Source organism: Oncorhynchus keta, unplaced genomic scaffold (assembly GCF_023373465.1).
Source record: "Oncorhynchus keta strain PuntledgeMale-10-30-2019 unplaced genomic scaffold, Oket_V2 Un_contig_6652_pilon_pilon, whole genome shotgun sequence".
In the NCBI taxonomy this organism is placed as follows: Eukaryota; Metazoa; Chordata; class Actinopteri; order Salmoniformes; family Salmonidae; genus Oncorhynchus; species Oncorhynchus keta.
Window position 1 is genome coordinate 286,921 of NW_026288980.1, and position 17,210 is coordinate 304,130.

Sequence of the window (17,210 nt, forward strand, 5' to 3'; positions counted from 1 at the left end):
CTGATACCTCCTTTGTCCCACCTCCCACATATGCGGTGACCTCACCCATTACAACCAGCATGTCCAGAGATAAAACCTCTCTCATCATCACCCAGTGCCTGGGCTTACCTCCGCCGTGCCCGCACCCCACCATACCCCTGTCTGTGCATTATGCCCTGAATATATTCTACCATGCCCAGAAACCTGCTCCTCTTATTCTCTGTCCCCAACGCTCAAGGCGACCAGTTTTGATAGCCTTTAGCCGCACCCTCATACTACTCCTTCTCTGTTCCGCGGGTGATGTGGAGGTAAACCCAGGCCCTGCATGTCCCCAGGCACCCTCATTTGTTGACTTCTGTGATCGAAAAAGCCTTGGTTTCATGCATGTCAACATCAGAAGCCTCCTCCCTAAGTTTGTTTTACTCACTGCTTTAGCACACTCTGCTAACCCTGATGTCCTTGCCGTGTCTGAATCCTGGCTCAGGAAGGCCACCAAAAATTCAGAGATTTCCATACCCATCTTCCGTCAAGATAGAACTGCCAAAGGGGGAGGAGTTGCAGTCTACTGCAGAGATAGCCTGCAAAGTAATGTCATACTTTCCAGGTCCATACCCAAACAGTTCGAAACTACTAATTCTGAAAATTACTCTCTCCAGAAATAAGTCTCTCACTGTTGCCGCCTGCTACCGACCCCCCTCAGCTCCCAGCTGTGCCCTGGACACCATTTGTGAATTTTTATTTTTATTTTTATTTTTTATTTTACCTTTATTTAACCAGGCAAGTCAGTTAAGAACATATTCTTATTTTCAATGACGGCCTGGGAACAGTGGGTTAACTGCCTGTTCAGGGGCAGAACGACATGGAACGACAGAACGGCAGAACGACAGAACGGCATGGAGAGCCTCACTCGGTGGAGGCTCTCCATGCAGAGCGAGCTATCATGCAGAGCGAGCTATCATGCAGAGCGAGCTATCATGCAGAGCGAGCTATCATGCAGAGCGAGCTATCATGCAGAGCGAGCTATCATGCGGCCAGTTCAGGCGCTCTCACCTACGGAGCTTACTCGAGTCATTACACTGTGCATGCTGTGGTGCAGAGCAGGCCAGTGCCGGAAAAGCCTGGATGGGTGGCTGAAAGAACTGAACTCATTCGTGCTGTAGCACTACAGACAGCATGTAACACTACAGACAGCATGTAGCACTACAGACACCATATTACCCAGTAGGCAGCATGTTTCACTACAGACAGCATATAGCACTACAGACAGCATGAAGCACTACAGACAGCATGTAGCACTACAGATAACATATAACACTGCAGACAGCATATAGTACTACATACAGTATGTAGCTCTACCGACAGCATATAGTACAACTACCAATACAACGCAACAGACACTCTGGTTACATGGCCTGCTGGGAATGTTGCCAGCCAGGCCATCTGGGCAGAGGTGGCCCCATGTCTCCCAGAGCCCAGGGAAACGGCTCAGGTTCCACATAGATGAGGCGGTGTGGACATTTGACTCTCTTTCCCAAACCCCACCATTGCCAGGAGGAGCCAAGTGGCACGTTGGAGCAAGGCTCCACTTCCCAAAGGAGAAGGCATGCGGATGGAGCCTGCTGTTGTGGTGGGGCCAGACCTGTGTTGGGGAGTTTTGTCATATCACTGTGGAGGGGGTGCCCTGCTCTGTCCTGGAAGACACTGGGTCCATAGTTAACCCTGGTGAGGCCAGACATTGCACCAGGTTGGACTCAGTTTGAGCCCACAGTTTTGCAGTTCCGTACAATCACAGGTGAGCTTTCAACCATGAAAGGGAAGAGGATAATGACTCGTACAGTAAGGGGCAGGACTTTTCATCATCCTATGGGGGTGGTGTCTGTGCAGAAGTCTGTGTATTCTGGGGTTAGACTTTCTTAGGAGTACACGCTGTCAGCTAGTCCTAGACGGGTGCACCCTGAGCTTCCATTGAGGGCCTGCAGCCCAACGACCCCCTTACTCAGGCTGTCAAGGCAGCGTAGACCCATGGCTGCAACCACTCTCCCACATCTGTGTGTCTTTCCCGCAGCTCCCTGTCACCCACCCCCCCTCCCAGCCAAGCTACCCCAGAAGGGAGAGGGGAGGATACTGTCCACAGTGAAGGAAATATGGGGGAGGAACTATGATGGTCAGGAACAGCGGTGAAAGTTGTTGTTAGAGTTCAGAGACAGATTTGCTCTGATTGAAGAGGAGGTGGGTCAGACTAATTTGGTGCAGAACGAGATCCAAACAGGGGACATTCAGCCCATAAAGCTGTGTCCCCCCTTATCCCGCTGGCATGCCAGGAGGCAGCACACAAGGCTGTATTGGAGATGCAGTGGGCAGACTTCATAGAGACCTCAGACAACTCCTGGGCTGCACCATTAGCGATGGTTCCTAAGAAGGGGGGCATGCTGACGTTCTGTGTCGACTAAAGGCGACATCACTGGACTTGGTTAGAGGGTCTTCCTGGTTCTCCTCCCTGTGCTTCAGCCTATGCAACGCCCCAGCTACTTTTGAGCATTGGATGGATAGGGTGATGGTTGGTTCTGCCAGGACAGGAGTGTCCGGTCTACCTCGACAACATCCTGGCCCATGGCAGCTCCTTCCAGTCTACGGAGTGTGTTAGAGAGAGTGGCTGTCGTAGGCCTGATGCTTCACCCTGAGAAGTGTTACTTCATGAGGAGAGAGGTGTCCTTGTTGAGAAAAATGGGGGAAGAGGGAATCAGCAGTATGTAAGAAAAAGTTTGGGCTGTCTGAGACCAGCAGAAGCTGACCACCCGGAGCAACTGAAGAGCTTCCTGGGCCTGGCCTCACACTACAAGTGGGTTTGTAGGGATCTTCTCTAGTGTCGCCGCTCCCTTGATCCGCCTGCTGAAGAAGAACCAGGCCTTCACATGGACAGCAGAGTGCCAGGAGGCCTTCACATGGACAGCAGAGTGCCAGGAGGCCTTAACATGGACAGCAGAGTGCCAGGAGGCCTTCACATGAACAGCAGAGTGCCAGGAGGCCTTCACATGGACAGCAGAGTGCCAGGAGGCCTTCACATGGACAGCAGAGTGCCAGGAGGCCTTCACATGGACAGCAGAGTGCCAGGAGGCCTTCACATGGACAGCAGAGTGCCAGGAGGCCTTCACATGGACAGCAGAGTGCCAGGAGGCCTTCACATGGACAGCAGAGTGCCAGGAGGCCTTCACATGGACAGCAGAGTGCCAGGAGGCCTTCACATGGACAGCAGAGTGCCAGGAGGCCTTCACATGGACAGCAGAGTGCCAGGAGGCCTTCACATGGACAGCAGAGTGCCAGGAGGCCTTCACATGGACAGCATAATGCCAGGAGGCCTTCACATGAACAGCAGAGTGCCAGGAGGCCTTCACATGGACAGCAGAGTGCCAGGAGGCCTTCACATGGACAGCAGAGTGCCAGAGGCCTTCACATGAACAGCAGAGTGCCAGGAGGCCTTCACATGGACAGCATAGTGCCAGGAGGCCTTCACATGGACAGCAGAGTGCCAGGAGGCCTTCACATGGACAGCAGAGTGCCAGGAGGCCTTCACATGGACAGCAGAGTGCCAGGAGGCCTTCACATGAACAGCAGAGTGCCAGGAGGCCTTCACATGGACAGCAGAGTGCCAGGAGGCCTTCACATGGACAGCAGAGTGCCAGGAGGCCTTCACATGGACAGCAGAGTGCCAGGAGGCCTTCACATGGACAGCAGAGTGCCAGGAGGCCTTCACATGGACAGCAGAGTGCCAGGAGGCCTTCACATGGACAGCAGAGTGCCAGGAGGCCTTAACATGGACAGCAGAGTGCCAGGAGGCCTTCACATGGACAGCAGAGTGCCAGGAGGCCTTCACATGGACAGCAGAGTGCCAGGAGGCCTTCACATGGACAGCAGAGTGCCAGGAGGCCTTCACATGGACAGCAGAGTGCCAGGGGGCCTTCACATGGACAGCAGAGTGCCAGGAGGCCTTCAAATAGACAGCAGAGTGCCAGGGGGCCTTCACATGGACAGCAGAGTGCCAGGAGGCCTTCACATGTACAGCAGAGTGCCAGGAGACCTTCACATGGATAGCAGAGTGCCAGGAGGCCTACCACACACTCAGAGTGCCATCGAGGCCTTCGTGCTTGACACCCTGACCCCACCTTGCCTTTATTCTGGACACAGGCGTGCGCAGGGGCATCACATGGACAGCTGGCCAGGTGGCCCAGAGGGGCAGAGTGTTGTAACATACTTCAGCATAACATTCACACTTCAGCACTGGAATCTCATGCCAGGAGGCCTTCACATAGTGGAGTCCATTAAACACTCCAAGTACTACCTGTGTGACCAGGGCCCTTCACTGTAATAACCAATCACTGACCAATAACTGATCTCTCCAGGGACTCATGTCTTTCAAAGAGCTAGAGGGGCAGGTCGCATGCTGGTTGAGGAACTTCAGATGTACAGACTTGCTCAGTGGTACCACACAGGGCAGGGGAACGCCCCTCTAACACGGACTCCATCTCTCGTCTGCCCTGTGAGCAGGTGCTGCCACTGTGAGTGGAAAGAGACCATTGAGAGAGAGCAATGTGCAGAGTGTTGAAGTGGTCTGTGCCTCACCATGCCAGGTGTTAATCTCATCCTGTCTGCTGTGAGCTTCAGGCTGTTGATGTGTCTCAATGGAGTTAGAAGCAAGAGAATTACAAAGACCTTTAACCCAGGGAGGCACTCTTTCCATTGGCAGAGGTGGCAGGAGCTCTCCTATGCAACCAAAGGGCTGTGGTCACAGGGCTGGGGATGGCGTGCCCCTCTGACACGGACTCCATCTACTGTTGCTGATGGCGTGCTGCCACAGTGAGCATGGAAAGAGCCATCTACAGGAGAGGAGCAATGTGCAGAGGGTGATGGTTCCCAAAACACTGCAGAGACTGTGCTCCAGGGCATGCTGTGGAGGCTTCAGTGACTGGACACTATCGGTCTCAATGGAAGTTTGGCGCAAGAGTCCATTCAAAGACGATTTAACCACCGTATGTGAGTGACTGCGTTTCACATTGGCAGACACACACCACCCTGCTTCACCCACAGAGCTGATGGTCAAAGTTTGAGGCTTTGCGCTTCAACAAAATGTTTTCACAGCAGCAGGCCATCATCTCTGCCAACACCAGTGTGACTGAGACAAGCACCTGACAATGGTTCTCATGGCGTGCCGCACCACTGTCCAAGATACCACCGACTCTACACCTGATAGAGAAAGATGATCACCAGGTTCGGGGTTCCCCTTGATAGCCCTCCTGTTCTCTCTGGCTGGATATGTCAGGAGACCAGGAATGCCTGGAGACAGTCCACACCTTCACCAGTGAGCAGCTGCTGAATGCAGATGTGAGGCAGAAAACAAACTACAACGTGCACTTTGAGGCTGGGGAGCTGGTATGGGTTTACAGCCCCCTGACAAAGAAAGGTTGTTGCCCCAAGCTGGACAGTCACTGCAGGGTCCTGAGAGAATTGAAGAGATGGTGTACTGGGTCCAGCTACCTACCAGAGGGAGAAAGGTGGCACTGCAACGGGAATAAGTTTGCCACATAAAAGGGGCCTCTTGTAGGGGCCTCTTTGCCCCTACAACCCCTTCCTCTGCCAATGACAATCCACCACACATCCAGATTCCCCCTGTTCCCTCTGTGTCACTGAGTGGTTCACCAGAAACACAGACTGTGCCCCCTGTAACCTCATCCTTTCCCCCCTTGTCCTTGTCCTACAGAGTGACAGCCCCCTACCACAGACTGAACACCCTTTGTCATGAGTGGACACTAACCCCATTATGCCCGTGCAGAAAGAATAGACCTCCAGGGACAAGGGACTCTATGGTGGGGGGACTCTGTGGCGACAATTATCTGTAACGGTTTATGAGTTTGTGGTCACGTTTATGAGTTTCAAAGAGTTTAGCGAGATCCAGATTGCAAAACATCGTACTAATACGTTGTATGTCTGAAACCCATATGATTTGATTCTGGAACGTGAAAGAGTCAGTCCTTGCAGGTGGCTGGGTTAACCTGTGGCTGGGACAGACAGGTGTTGAGTGATATCAGTGATGATCCTTCCATTTCTGCTCAGGCCAAATGCAAATCTCTGAGCAGGTTGAAATTCCATCTGTCTGTGTGTGTGTGTGTGTGTGTGTGTGTGTGTGTGTGTGTGTGTGTGTGTGTGTGTGTGTGTGTGTGTGTGTGTGTGTGTGTGTGTGTGTGTGTGTGTGTGTGTGTGTGTGTGTGTGTGTGTGTGTGTGTTTATGCATGAGTGCATTTGGTTAATCTGTGTTTCGTTCATGGTGATAGGATTTCTAACCAAATAAAATGTACTCGTTGTAAACCGAACATGCAATGGTGCTCAATTCATCACTGCTCACAGGTGTGTGTGTATGTAAATAACACAACACGTGACTTGTGAGGAAGAACACAGGACAGAGAGCGTTGGCTAAAGTCACTCATACATGTAGGTGTTGTACCATCGGGTTGGTCTCAGAGTTCTCCTGGAGAGAGAAGTACAAATATCACAAAGCAAGTTCTGAGTTACCAAACCAACTAAGGTAGGTTATTTAGCTTTTTAACATCATTGAGTATGTTATCTTCGGCTAACCATTTTATATCTTGTGTTAATTCAGACTTTCTGAGACAATGCACAATACTTTGACTAACAACACAGTAGACCTATGTATATCTAAGTATTTTTTATGAATGTTTACATCGGGCTCCCGAGTGGCGCAGCAGTCTGAGGTTAAAATCCAGGTGCAATCACATCCGGCCATGATTGGGAGTCCCGTAGGGCGGTGCATAATTGGCCCAGTTTGGTTGGGGAAGGGTGTCATTGTAAATAATAATTTGTTCTTAACTGACTTGCCTGGTTAAATACACATCAGTATACTGCTTTTGTATTTTGCATTAGTATTTTGCATCAGTATTTTGTATCAGTATTTTGCCAATAATATATTAAAACATAAAGTAATGAAACTTAATCTCTCCTCTCACATCTCAGTGGGCTCAGATATTGATCCACAAGGATGAGTGCCTCTTCAGGAAACCACACTTACATAACCAGCTGGACAGTTTGCTTTCACCAGGGCTATGTTGTGCCAATGCTGTACGGTGCTGTCCAGGCCCTGTGCTTCCTCCTGGGGACGCCAGCTCTGGTCTGGTGCCTCTGGCTCTCTATGAGTGGAGGTCTCTCTGGAGGTCTCAAACCCACCCAGGTCTTCCCTGTTAACCTGTTTGCAGTGGAGCTGATGTTCTGTGTCCAGGAGTTCCTTGAGGTTGTCAGCTACCTACTCAGCCAGAACATCGTGTTGTGGCAGGCTAAATATGTCCTCTATCTCCTCTCCTGGATCTGCAGGCCCCTGCTCCAGAGCTGCATCTGTGTGGAGCGCTACCTGGCAGTGGCCCAACCTGTGGCTTTCCTCAAGTACAGACGTCGGAGGTACAGGGTGGCAAGTTCAACGTTGATCTGGGTGTTGACTCTCTCTTTTGTATGTTCTACCACTATAATGGGTTTTGAAAAAACGCAGGTTATGTTCTCATTAGTGTCTATTGCCTTGGGGTGGCCATTATTTCTCTCTGCTGCTTCTTCATCCTGCGTGTGCTGAAGCAGCCTGGTCCAGGAGAGGTAGAGGGGGGCAGAGGGGGAGAGAAGAAACAGGGGACGACAGACCCACATAAGATGAGAGCTTTTGGGATCATCTTAACCAACCTGGTGATTATCTTGGCAAGCTCCATCCCAGTTGTCATTGGTTACGCCACCGTGTCATACAGTCTTGACCACAACTGCAATATCTTCCCCTTGTTATTGATGGTTAACATCTTCAGTGTCATGGTCTCACCCCTGATGCACCTCTACAGAGAGGGAAGGCTGCCATGTCGTAGAGAGCCAGAGACACGTTAGACTGACAGTTGTGGGCACTAAAAGTACAATATTTTCAGATAAACTTCCTTTAAGAGACTATAGAGCTTTGAGTTAAATATGCATTTAATTTGAATTCTTCTGAAAATACCGGGGTGCAGCCTAACTTATTAGTGCCTGGAACTGAAGTTTAAACGTACGTAGACAAATCGAAAGCATAGAAAAATGTAGGTAATATTTTATTTGGTACACAGTTTTCATTGTTTTAATTTGGTGGCATGCAGCAATAGCATTTGTGAGATACAACACATTATCATTAGAGTATTTGTTAAAGCCAATGGCCCACCACTGTTCTGGTAAAAAGCTACGGGATGATGCAGGAGATACTCAAATGTTGAGGGTATACAGTGTTTGTTAACATTCATGTTGTTTGCAAACAAAGGAGTAAAACTATCTCTTATTTTGGGTTCAGAAAGGGTATGGCAGATGAACGAAGCTCATGAGTCATTGCTAAGTTATATTCTTCAAGAATCAATGGGCATATCAATGGGAATCAATGGGTATATTTCATGAATAAATCCATTATACGAATGGATGCAGCAATCACATAATTCCCCTTTAGCTAACCCTGCATCACTTGTTTAGCATGTATAGTGAATATTGCTTTTCTTTAGTTAGTATACAATTGTTATTAGGATGGGGTGTCTTGAAATGAGATTAGGCCGATTAATTTAGCATCAGCATTATGTCAATCATTGTCTTCTTCATGTTATGTTCTACTTTGGATTTAAAGGTCCCTGACTGTCACATTTGTTTTTAATGTATTGAGAGTGACTGTACTTGACTGATGGTGTCATCGTAATGCAACATTCTAGCCCTGACAATGTGTTGACTATTTTAATGGCAGATGCACAACAATTCAAATGTCAATACATTAGTCAATATAGGCTAGTCTAGATGAGCATCATTATTTTCTGAGCACTCTTCACATCATATTGTTGGAGCTAAATCATAACACTTGGAGTAGAGATGCTCATTCTTCCCGATAAGAACAAACCACAGAAGGTACAGTGTAAACTCTTGTCTTTAAAAACCACAGTATCTTCAATCAATTTGAAATAATAACATTGTCTATCTCTGAGTATTTAATCACACTTCCTGTGATGACAAGACTTGCATTTTACACTGTGTTATCGCAGCTCTTCCTATTATCCTGAGATTAAAGTAACAGAGGAAATGCAGCAATGAAGGAACCAAACTCCTCTTTCCCCGATCCTGTCAGGTTTAACCACACCGGGGCATTTGACTATTATGACTCCTGGTACTGGGTGTGGCCCACCTGTCTGCCAGTGGGAACCAGGTGACTTCCTCCTGGGCCTGGTCACCAACACCTGGTACCTGTGGCTGGTGGAGGACCTCTCACCATCAACCAGTCTGGAGCCAACATCCTCTTCTATTGGTCACCAACATCGTTTTCAAACGTTTTCTTCATTCTGCCAGGGGGTAGATATATTGGCTTGGTCACGGTCGGATGGCCCCTGTTCCAGTGCTGTATCTGTGTGGAGAGCTTCCTGGCTGTGGTCCACCCTGTGGTCTTTGTGTGATCGTGAAATGGTTTCTGACACTCTGCCTACTTGTGTTAGAGTTCTACTGTTCTGATTCAATGCCGGTATCGTTGCTGGGATCCTGTTCATTGACATGGACACCAGTCTTCATACTGAGGGTTCTGAGCAGGTCCGGTCAAGGGGATGGAGGGAGTGAAAAAGAGGAGGGAGGGAACATTATGAAGAGAAGAGCCTCTGGTACTGTCAAGATCATCCTGTTAATCTCCTACGATCATCGGGGTAATCCTTCAGGATCATATTTCTTTGAGATCATTCAGGTGTATTCTGACTCCCATTGCTTTCTCCTTCAGCATGTTAGCTTAACTCAGTCCCTCTTCTACCACTGCAGAGCTGCCCTGCATAGGGGGTTGAAGAAAGGACAACTCCACTGTACAGTCTTAGAAACAAAAAATAACGAGCACCAAAAAGGGTCCTCGGCTCTGCCCATAGTAGAACCCTTTGAAGAACCCCTTTTGGTTCCATGTAGAATAATTTTGGGGTCCAGGTAGAACCCTTTCCTCAGAAGGTTGTACAAGGATCCTCAAAAAAATAATACCTGTAGCCAAAAAGGGTTCTCCTAAGAGGACAGCCACAGAACCATTGTTTCTAAGAGTAAAGGGGAATGGTTATCCTGCATTTCTCATTTTATCTATCTGCTCTAAGTATTTAAATCATATTGTTAATGTTATTTAGAGGTTTTGACCTTTTTAGTAAGTAGTTAATGGTTAAAGTAAATAAATAGTGTGAAATGTCCATTACATTGGTCCTTTTATATCTGTTCATCTAAATGAAATAAGGGAGAAACATTGTGATATTCTACTATGTTACATGTACCCCTGAGTCCAGGTTGGTATGGAAGTTGATTCTCTACTTCTGTCATGACTTCTGCCGAAGTCGTTGCCTCTCGTTCGGCGGTGCTCCGCGTTCGACGTCACAGGTCTTCTAGCCATCATTGATCCTTTTTTCATTTTCCATTGGTTTTGTCTTGTCTTCCCACACACCTGTTTTCAATCCCATTCATTACCTGTTGTGTATTTAACCCTTTGTTTCCCCTCATGTCTTTGTCAGAGATTGTTCTATTGTCAGTATAGTTGCATAGGTGTGCGTCGGGTCCTCGTACCCATGTTTGTTTGTATGTGTACATTTTAGTGTGATGGAGCATACTACGTGGACTTCATTAAAAGACTCCATTTTACACTCCTTTTGACTCTCCTGCGCCTGACTTCCCTGCCACCTATACACCTATGTCTGACAACTTCTGAGTGGTTTTCTATTTTGAAATATATTGCTGTATTTTTTAAAGATGTGTGGGAAAAACATGAAAATTTGATTGAATAAACAGTTCAGTTCCCGGTCTATCTGTCACTTGTGATTACAGCATGTCATCCCATATGTATCCCCCTTCAGTGATGAATGCAGGTCTTTGCTACTTGTATAACCAATAGGAAACATGCAAACCGGAACAGGGTCTACTAGAAAAAAAACAGTTGCTTCAATGAACATGGAGAACTGCCTGATGTTTTCACTGACTATTTGCATGACAGCCAACATGGTCTTTTATCTGTTGTAACTGACTCTGCAGGACTAAGGCCTAATTCTGGAGTTCATTCTGATTGTCAATATTTTGGTTTTAAAAGAGAACTACACACTGACACACAAAGAAAATATATTTCACTCAACATTTTACTGTTTTTGGGATACATCGAACACAATGTTTCAGGCTTAGTTTGACACTTTGTTGCAAAAGTTATACATTTTGGTCTTTTAGTAGTAAATGTAGCTTTTTCTGCGCTTAGCAGTTGAACTACCATTGAAATGGTGATGTTGACGCACCCTGAGAAGACGTCATCTCAATGGAGGAGAACGGTGTGAAATACACTCCCTACTTAATGTGCTGGATGGTACCACCTCAATGCATACTATAAAGTCAGGAGAAACTGCACATTAAGCCATTGTACACCGCACAATTTTGGTCAAAATGTAGCTGTCATAGACAAGTCTTTTGAGATCAGTTAAAAAATCCCTGTCGTTGCCTTACTCGGGGCGTGCGGCCCACACCAACACTCATTTAATGTGAGTGGGTCAAAGACCCACCGAACCCGTATTTAAGCCATCAATGTCGTCACGATATATTCAAACATGTTTGATTTCATCGGCCCAAAATGTGCAATGATTTAGTAGTGTGAGATGTGCAACGGCAAGTTTTGAGGATGTCATCAGCGATAGCCAATGAGTGCTCGCTGGAGGAAAAAACTACGAGATGATGACGTTGTTTCACATCAGCCAAGATGTGTAGAGTATCAAGCAGGAGTGATGACAACCAGTTTGCATTCGTACTTGCCTTTACTCAAAGCCGAAGTGTCAAATCGTTACAGCTCTGAAGTTCACAAGCAATGTTATTTATTTCAATATGTTGGTGGGACATTTCAACTCTGTATGGTAAGCGTGAATGTCAGGCTTATTTGAGCCACAGCTCGTTCTTGCTATGTTAAAAATCTTATCGCGTCATCACGTCATTGTTTTCACGAGACGTCTTGGTATCGAGAATCCTCACAACAACAGTGTTGTGTGTGTGTGTTACCGCCGTTCTTTTGCACATTGTTTAGTTTGCGCACAACGTGTGTTTGCAAGACAAACAACTACAGGAAAGACAGTTGATTATTATGAGAGGCTCAGAGATATTAGGACTTTGAAAGTCGTGCCAATATATTTTGCATGATGCTTTCTTGACTAGACTACTGTTGGACACCCACAGGCCTCCCCTGGTACCAGCTGATAAAATCTATGGAAGTGCAGTGCGTTTGGATAAAATTCATAGCCCTTCACTTTTTACATATTTTGTTACTTTACAGACTCCTTCTAAAATTCATGAAATAGATGTTTTCCTCATCAATCCACGCAATACCCAAAATGTTAAACCAAAAACTGTAAAAAATAAAATAAAAATGGTGTCAATTTATTAATGATAAAAACAGAAATATCACATTTACAATAAGAATTCAGGCCCTTTACTAAGGACTTTGTTGAAGGAGCCTTGGCAGCGATTCCAGTCTCCAGTCTTATTGCGTATAATCCTACAAGTTTGGCTCATCTGTATTTGGGGAGTTTCTCCCATTATTTTGCTGTGTCTTGGGTTCTTATAGAATAGATGTTTCGGCGGTTGTCGGTCTTTGCGTCCCAGGTAAACAATTTCTAGCTGCAGACTAGTAATTAGTATCTAAGATTTGCTCTTATTCTGTCAGGATCGATAGTCTGAGAGTTGAACAATTTCCCGCCGTACAGCCAATGCTCCTAGTGGTTAGGAATTCAACTACCATTACAATCTCAGCCTTAACTATGGTTTTAGTGGTCTCTTCTCAAACCTTTGCCCCCTCAGTGACCGATGTATGCATGGCCTGATGCACATAAATTCAAATGTCAATAGATTAGTCAAATATAGTCTAGTCTAGATGAGTGTCATATTGTTTTGACCACCCTTCTAAGCATACTGTCGGTGCCAACCCTGTACAAAGGTATAGACTTGCATTATTCCCCCAATAAGAATAAAACGCAGACGGTAGAGTGAAAACTACATTTCTTACGTTGCCTTGAAAAACCACAGTAACTTGAAAAAATATGTAATAATAACATTGTCTATCTCTGTGTTTATAATCTTCATTCCATTGTTGATAAAACTAGTTTTACATTAAGTGTTACACCTCTCCAGATCCACTAATTACCTCTCGTATTGTGTGTTTCCTGTTCTTTACAGACCAAAGTAACACACTTTATTTCATTAGCACTACAGATATGTGACTCTTTATCTTATTTGAAAAATGATTAAACATAGAAAATATATATTTTTATATGAATACATCACACATCACACCTGTAAGAACAAACCTACACTGTGTTCATTATGCAATTAGAGAGAGATCCAGCATCCGAACAACAGACTAATATGGTGTATGTCTGAAGTCCATGTGATGTGAAACTGTTAGCCCTTGCAGGTGACTGGTCTAACCTGTGGCTGGGGCAGACAGGTGCTAAGTCACATGTGATGATGCTTCCATTTCTGCTCAGGGCAAAATGCAAATGACTTAGCAGTTTGAAATTGCATCTCTGTCTTTCTAGTGTGTGTGTGTGCATAAGTACAGGAGATGAATTTGGTTAATCTGGTTAACATAATACAAAGTACAAATAATAAAATAAAAGATGGTTGACAGAATGCCAAGAGTGTGCAAGTCTGTCATCAAGGAAAAGGGTGGCTACTTTGAAGAATCTCAAATATAAAATATATTTTTAATTGTTTAACCCTTCTTTGGTTATTACTTGCTTCCATGTGTGTTATTTCATAGTTTTGATGTCTTCAATAATTTTCTGTACGATGTAGAAAATAGTAAAAATAAAGAAAAACCTTGGCATGAGTAGGTATGTCCAAAGCTTTGACTGGTACTGTATATTTTCGGGATAAAGTGACTATGCATAGATAATAAACAGAGAAAAATAAGAATAAATATGGATAAAATAAGGTGGTCAATGCAAATAGTAAGGGTAGAAATTTGATGAACTTTTAAGCAGTCTTATGGCGTGGGGGTAGAAGCTGTTATGCAGCCTTTTGGTCCTAGACTTGCTGCTTTGGCACTGCTTGCCGTGTGGTAGCAGAGAGAACCGTCTGTCACTTGGGTGGCTGTAGTCTTTGGCAATGTTTAGGGCCTTCTTCTGACACCGCCAGGTATAGAGGTCCTGGATGGAAGGAAGCTTAGCCACATTGATGTACTAGGCAGTATGCATTACCCTATGTAGCCCTTGCTGTCGGATGCTGAGCAGTTGCCATACCAGTTGTCATACCAGTAAGGATTCTTGAGGATCTGAAAACTCATACCTAATCTTTTCAGTCTCCTGAGGGGGAATAGGCATAGTCGTGCCCTCTTCACGACTGTCTTGGTGTGTTTGAACCATGATAGTTTCTTAGTGATGAATACCAAGGATCTTCAAGCTCTTGACCCACTCCACTACAGCCCCATCGATATGGATGGGGTATGGCCCTCCTTTTCCTGAAGTCCAACATCAGCTTCATTGTCTTACTCAAGTTGAGGGAGATGTTGTTGTCCTACCATCACACTACCAGGTCTCTGACCTCTTCCCTGTCGGCTGTTTCATTGTTGTCGGTGATCAGGCCAACCACTTTTGTCGCCATAAAACTTATTAATGATTTTGGATTCATGGATGAACAGGGAGTAAAAGAGGGGACTATGCACACACCCTGAGGAGCCCCTGTGTTGAGGGTCACTGTGGCAGTTGTGTTGTTGCCTAACCTTACCACCTGGTTGAGGCTCAGTCAGGAAGTCCAGGATCCAGTTGGTGAGGGAGGTGTTAAGTCCCAGGGTCCGTAGCTTAGTGATGAGCTTGGAGGGCACTACTGTGTTGAATGCTGAGCTGTAATCAACAAACAGCATTCTCACATATGACTGCCTGTTCCTCAGGTGGGAAAGGGCAATGTGGAGTGGAGTCATCTGTAGATCTGTTGGTCGGCATGCAAATTGGTCTATGGGTTTCTGGGATGATGGTGTTGATATGAGCCATGACCAGCCTTTCACAGCACTTTATGGCTTCAGATGTGAGTGCTATGGGGCGGAAGTCATTTAGGCAGGTTACCTTGGCTTTCTTGGGAACAGGGACAATGGTGGTCTGCTCGTAACATGTAGGTATTACAGACTGGGTTAGGGAGAAGTTGAAAATGTCAGTGAAGACACTTACCAGCTTGTCAGCGCATGCTCTGAATACGCGCCTGCGGCCCTGCGGCCTTGTGAATGTTAACCTGTTTAAATGTCTTACTCACATCAGCTATGGAGAGTGTGATCAAACAGTCGTTTGGAACAGCTGGTGCTCTCATGCTTGGTTCAGTGTTGCTTGCCTCAAAGCGAGCAAAGAAGGTATTTTGTTAGTCTGGCAGGCTTGTGTCACTGGGCAGCTCGCTGTTTGGGTTGCCCTTTTTTATCCATGATAGTTTGCAAGCCCTGTCACATCCGACGAGTGTCAGAGCTGTTGTAGGTGGATTCAGTCATATTCCTGTACTGATTCTTTGCCTGTTTGATGGTTTGTCACAGGGAATAGCTTGGTTTCTTATAAGCGTCCCAATTAGTGTCCCCAATTAGTGTCCCCGCTGCCGCTAAAGTGGCAGCTCTAGCTTTTAGCTCAGTGTGGATGCTGCCTGTAATCCATGACTTCTGCTTGGGATATGTATGTACGGTTAATGTGCGGATGACATTGTCAATGCACTTATTAATGAAGTCAGTGACTGATATACTCCTCAAAGTCATCGGTTGATCGGAACTCCGAAACAGTCCTGTAGCTTAGTCATCTGGATGGATGGATTTGTTTGTGTAATACCCTTGTTAGAACCAAGTATTGAGTTTTTTTAAAAATTAATTAATTAATGTATTTGACTTAAAAGGTGACTGAATTGAATGTTGTTAATGCATTTATTTTGAAGAAATATTTATTTAATGTATAAGTGAATAGGTTGGTTCACTTTTCAGTTTAAGTTTTGAGGTCGCTTGTTAAGCTGTGGCCAATGGGGAGTTGACCTGCCATACTTCACTGAGGGAATATCCGTGTAGTGAGTAACGGTGGGGTGCTTCGGGACTTTATGTGTGTTGTCATTTTTTTGAGCTCCAACGCGCGCCAACAGGTTAAGCAATCTTGAAATAGATCCTCACTTATCGGGCATAATCTCACATGCCCCCTCAATATAGAGGGATCTGCCAAGCAAACAGTTTAGAGCATTGCACAAAGACCCAGAATAAATGGAATGTGGAGATACACCCACTGTGCATGCTGTGGTGCAGAGCAGACCACTGCGGGAAAAGTCTGCATGGGTGGCTGAAAGAACTGAACTCATTTGTGCTGTAGAACTACAGACAGCATGTCAGCACATGGCATGACAGACAGTAAAATGCACTACAGAGCATGTAGCACTATAGACAGTATGTAGCACTATAGACAACATATAGCACTAAAGACAGTATGTAAAACTACATACAGCATGTAACACTACAGACAGCATGTAATAATACAGACAGCATGTATCACTATAGACAAGATATAGCACTACATACAGCATGTAGCACTTCAGACAGCATGTAGCACAACAGACAACATTTAACAATACAGACAGCATGTAGCAATATAGACCAAATATAGAACTACAGACAACATGTAACACTGTAGACAGAATATACCACTACATACAGCATGTAACACTACAGACAGCATGTAGAAATACAGACAGCATATAGCACTAAAGACAGGCATGTAACACTTAAGACATAATTTAGCACTATAGACAGCATGTAGCACTACAGACAGCATGTATATGGGGAAATCAATTCACATATGGAGTCCAGGGCACAGCTGGGGGCTGGTGGGGTTCTATAACAGGCGGCAACTGAGAGACTTATTTCTGGAGAGATTTTTTTTTTTAAATTAGAAGCTCGAACTGTTTGGGCATAGACCTGGAAACTATGACAGAAGAGAGCAGGCTATCTTTGCAGTAGATTGCAACTCATCCCCTTTGGTTGTTCTATCTTAACGGAAAATATTGTAGTTGGGGATGGAAATCTCAGAATTTTTGGTGGCCTTCCTAAACCAGGATTCAGACATGGCAAGGACATCAGGGATGGCGGAGTTTGCTAAAGCAGTGAGTAAAACAAACTTAGGGAGGAGGCTTCTGATGTTAACATGCATGAAACCAAGGCTTTACGGTTA